Here is a 5,905-nt window from a genome sequence, read left to right on the forward strand (position 1 = left end):
AAAATAATTGAAGGAACTATTGAAGAAATTTGGTATGGAAAATTCCAAATCGGTAAGTAATCCTATGACTACAACTTACAAATTGACATTGGAGGATGATTTAGCTCCTGTTAATCTGACAACATATAAATCTATGATTGGAGGTTTACTATATTTGACACAAACAAGACCTAATATAATGAATGCAGTATGTATTGTTTCAATATTTCAGATTAATCCTAAAGAAAATCATGAATCGATAGTGAAAAGAATTTTCTGATATCTACAAGGCACAACAAATCTTGGTTTATAGTATCCTAAAGATGAATTTTTTTTATATATGTGCATACATTGATGCAAATTGGGTAGGAGATGTAGATGACAAAAAGAGAACCACTAGCGGAGCGTTCTTACTTGGTATCAGATTGATTTCATGGTTGAGCAAGAAACAGAGTTGTACATCATTATCAATAGCAAAATTAGAATATGTTGCAACAACAACTAATTGTACTCAGGTACTATGGATTAAGAAAATGTTGAAGGACATCAAGGTAAAATGCAAAGAACCTATAATCATTTATTGTGATAATTTAGGAGCAATTGATATATCAAATAATCTGGTATTCCACTCTAAGACTAAACACATTTCTATCAAATATAATTTTCTGAAAGTGAATGTTGGAGCAAAAGAAGTAAGATTGGTTTATGGGAATACTAAAGAGCAGATTGCAGATATATTTACTAAACCTTTGCCTAAGGAAAATTTTGAATATCTCAGAGAGCAGCTTGGGGTAATACCCTCACTGGTAGAGACTTAGACAGTTGAAGATTGGCATCAAATCGACAGAAATAATAGATAAACCTTTTTTTGGCTTTGATGGAGGAGAGCTACTTCTCAGGGGGAGTAGTTGGTTATAGCAGTTGGTTATTGTAATTGGTTATATGAATTGGTTGTATGTTGTGGTATTTATATTGCTTTGGCATTTGATGTCAAAGGGGGAGAGATATCTATGGAAAAACTATATGTAGGAAACATTATCCTAGGGGGAGTGATTTTGATTTTGATTTCTGGTATTGATCTATTCTGGAGATTGTTTGGTTTTTGGCATTCTTTTTTGGCACTTAGATATTTTTCAATCTTGTGTTGCCATCAATGCTAAAGGGGGAGATTATTGGTATTATGGATGTGTTGCATTAGTTTTGTCATTGATGTCAACACTTATCCTTCTGGAGATCTTTGGTTATGTTGAACCAACACATTCTGTTCACCGGCATGTTCAATGACTTATGCACAGTCACCGGTATATTGTTCACCGGTAGGTTATATTGTTCATCGGCACTGAGGATGACTTGTTATCATCTGGAGATCACTTGGTTATGTCGAAGACATGGTTTGGATACTAGGTTTTGGTATATTGGTTAATGGTCTAATCGGGTTGACAAATTTGTTGTTACTGGCAAATTGGTCTATGTTATGGACCGGTATACATTATCTATTCCAGATCAGCATGACACGTTATGGAGATGATTTATTGATTGGACATTGTTGTAAATGTATTGAGCCAACATAATGCATCGCATCTTGACTTGTTTGTAATTGATTTTATTGTAATATTCTTAGTGAGCCGACCTACACATTTGGTCTTAGGTTTTGGTATATATGTAAGATCTCATTTGTGAGATGGTATGAGAGGATATATTGTATGTAAGGTTATGGAATTGTAACATGGTATGTGTGAATATTGAAGATCATATGAGTAGACCATAGAGAAGGTTCAAGGAAGGTTTGAAGGTGATTATCAGAGCTTAACCGGTACTGAATCCATCATTGGAGATGCTACTTTGAGTAGTACATTATCATTGGATTCAACCACCCAATTGTAGTCAGTGTGACTCCTATTTTGTGATTGAGCAATGAGCTCTAGGCAGTTGGCCTTTCTGCATGGGCAGACCCCATTTGTATACACATACTATCTGCAATAATATCATCTAATTTTGGGTAAGGTTTCCCACCATGGTTTTTCCCCTTACAGGGTTTCCATGTACAAATCTATGTGTTGTGTGTTGTGGATGTTGTTTCTCTTTTCTGTTTTATGCATTAAGTTTCACTAGTATTAATATTAACTGCTAATCTGTCAACTGGCATTAAGTTTGGTTTACCGGTATTAAGTATCAAGTTTGATTAAGTTATATTTGGCTTGTAATTCATGGTCAACTGATTCAACCCCCCCCCTCTCAATTGCCTCACGGGTCCTAACACTAATGGGGGCACGAAATGGAAACTATCTTTTGGAGATTTACTATCTCTCTTGCACAAAGATTATCCCCCCTTTCGGAGGTGAACTGGGTAGCCTCTATCTTATATTTCTTAGTTAGGAATTCTGTTTGAAATTACCCCTTGAAGTCACGCAAGCATGATTGAGGCCTATAGTCCGACAAGGTACTGAAACAAGTTGTAGTCACATAAACGTGATTGAGGCCATGAGGCCCTACAAAATGCTTGATATGAGAGATCTCAAAGAGAAAATTCAAATAATCTTGTCCTCTAGGACTTTAATCAACCAAAGGCCTATTTATTATAGTGAGTTAGAATGTCCAGGTCCGGTTCTACTCACTTGGGTCATTCTCACATGGTGATTACTTTTTCCCATTGTGACAGGCCCGCTAAAGGTACACAAATCTCAAACTTAGAAAAAGCCTCAAGGGTCTAGATATATGATTGTCTATGCAGACAAAAGCATACTCTCCTAACTTTCAAAATTTTCTTAAAACACAAAAGATAGATTTCTTCATTAACCAAATAGCAATTTAGGTGCCTAAAAATGAATTTAAAGAATACACGATGTTTACTTGAATCTCCCCAGGCAACCTGCAAAGACAACGAATCAGTAGTCATATTGTCTTTGTGCGACAAGCATATTCTTCGACAAGCATTCTGCAAAAAATGATTAGGTTGTGAAAATTCCTCAGACAAATGAACAACAAGGTAGGGTCATTGTTAGTATAATCAAAATTGAATAAAGAACTTGAAGAATGAAGTCTTCTTTTAACGCAAAAATATAGAATATCCTACAACGATTCTCACCGAGTCATACAATAATTCATACGAGACTGTATGATATCTATAGTTTGTCATTCAGGCATGTGGTAAATCTCGTACGATATTTCATAGTAACTATACGGACCAAAATCCAAAAAAAATAAAATCTGAAAAGTAAGAAAAAAATTAGTCTTGGAGGCCGAAAGATGTAGTCTTCTGCCCCACAGTGGGCACCAGAAATGTGTGTGTGAAAAGTGGAATAAGTATCTGCAAGCTGTAAAACACAACACTTCAATTAAGTCATTACATGTATGGTTAGACAGATATAATCATGAATCATAAAACCATAACAAATCAACCAATTGACTTCTAAAAGATGCAATTATAGACTTGCTCTCAAATTTGTATAAGCAATACCAATGACTAGAATACACCAAGATGAAGGATTTAATCTATATGAGCATGATATTAATCTAAATAGATGCAATATTATGCTAGATGGATGAATGGTAAGCTATATGAATTCAAGCAATCATAATTGAACTAAATATGCAAAAAAGCTAAACTAAGATGCAATAATCTCAAAAAGGCAAGCACAATATATTCAATGACTCCAGAGCAGAAATTGTATAATAACAATAAATCTCCAGGGTGTTTTGAATGAGAGATGAAGGCTGAATTTATAGAGAATCACAAGAGAGACCAACGGTCAAGATCAATTAGCAACGAGTGGTTGAGATTATTCAAGAAAAAGCACAATTTAGGATAATTGAAATAATTGAGAGATCGGATTCAGTTAACCTTGAGATAGATTCCAATTATAGTTTGATTAAAATGCATTCAGATTATAAGTTCGAGTTGCATTGGAGATTAAATTCAATTAATTCCATGCACTTGAGATAAAAATAGGTGATTCCATGCGATTTCTTTGATTTATTCAAGAAAAAAAGTTTTTTCAATGCAACTGAATTTCATTTCTCAAAATCTTTGAGTTCCAATTTTAGAGAATGATTAATAATTCAATTAATTACTTTTCTAATTTCAAGTTATCTCAATTTAGAAGAAGACATAATATCTCAAGTTTGATTTCTCTCTCAATTCAATTCTTTTATTTTATTTTCAATTTAACTCTTGCTTTGCATATTGATTCCTCTTTTGTAATAAATTAATTCCTTTTTATGATTAATGGCAAATTTATTAATTAATTAAATATGCTAAGATATTTAATAAATTAAATAGGATAATTGATCAAAATGATTTTCTTGGAATGAAATAAATTATTTAATTAATATAGAATAATTCACTTGCCATGTGACATTTAATGATTGAAGAATTAATTAATTATGTGCTCAAAGTTGATTTAATTGCCTTTGGTTAGGACCTTGGTGATGTTGTCGAGATTAGGGGCCCATGGTTTAGGTGACCAATTTTAGGGTGTTACAGGGGTATTACAGTACCCTTCAAATATCTAAACACTCTCTTGATTGCATCCTAGTGCACCCATCTAGGATTAGCCATATATCGACTCAAGACTCCCATTGCTTGGGTAATGTCTAGCTTGTAGAGACCATAGCATACATAAGACTAATAACAAAACTCAAGTATGGTACACTAGCCATGTCCTCCACCTCATTATCCCATATTGGATAATCCTTCATAGATAACTTTATTCCCAGTGCAACAAGAACTATCATAGATCTGTAAGATGTCATGCTAAATCTCTCCAACACTACATTCATATGCTTAATCTAGCTTAACTAAATCTTTCTATTAGCTCTATCTTTTTTTATATTTATTCCCAAAATGTACCTAGCTACACCTAGATATTTCATTTCAAATTGCACTGACAATTGATACTTGAAATTAGAAATCAAATATCCATTCCCAAATAGTAACATATCATCAACATATCATGCAATAATGAGAATGCAACCATTATCAATTTTAAGATAAACACAATGATCGAATTTAGACCTCTGAAATCCCAAATTTAACACATATGTATACAAATTTTGGTACCACATCCTAGGAGACTGTTTAAGACCATACAAAGACTTTTTCAACTTGTAAACTAGATTTTTTTTACCTTTCAACAAAAATGTTCTAGCTCTGACACATAAATCTCTTTCTCCAAATCACCATGAAGGAAGGTTGTCTTCACATCCATTTGCTTGATTTCTCAATCATGAAGAATAACAAATAATAACAAGAACCAAATAGATGTCATCTTTGTAATGGGGGAGAATATCTCACCAAAATCTATTCCATCAACTCAGGAACACCATAACCAATCATTTTTTATGCTTCTCAACAATACCACTAGGACCCAATTTTTTCTTTAACACTCATTTTCATCCCACAACATTACATCCTTCAGGTAATGGTACCAAATTCCAAGTATTATTCTTCTTCAGAGGTCTCATCTCATCATTCATGGATTCCATCCAAGAATATCCATCACTCATACCCATCGACTCTCTAATAGTCCTAGGCTCATCAATGTTAGAAATCAAATAAAAAATACAATTGGATTCTAAAACTGAATAACCAAACCTCTCTAGTTGTTTGCTAATTCTTGTAGACCTCTTCAAAGGCTGAGGTTGATGTTCTTCATCTTCTTCTAAATTTGATTACATGGTCCTTACAAAACCTATCAAAATCTACTAAACAAAACTAACCACCATTGTCAGTCCTTAAATACTTAATCTTTCCACTAGTTTGATTACCAACAAGAGCCTTAATCTCATTAAACTGACTACAGACTTTAGATTTACTTCTAAGAAAATAAACAAATGTCCTTCTACTATAGCCATTAATAAATGAAATGAAATAGATAGATTTTAAAATTAAAGAAACATCAATAGGACCAAAAATATCAAAACGTAT

The sequence above is a fragment of the Cryptomeria japonica genome, chromosome 7, assembly GCF_030272615.1.
Source record: "Cryptomeria japonica chromosome 7, Sugi_1.0, whole genome shotgun sequence".
In the NCBI taxonomy this organism is placed as follows: domain Eukaryota; kingdom Viridiplantae; phylum Streptophyta; class Pinopsida; order Cupressales; family Cupressaceae; genus Cryptomeria; species Cryptomeria japonica.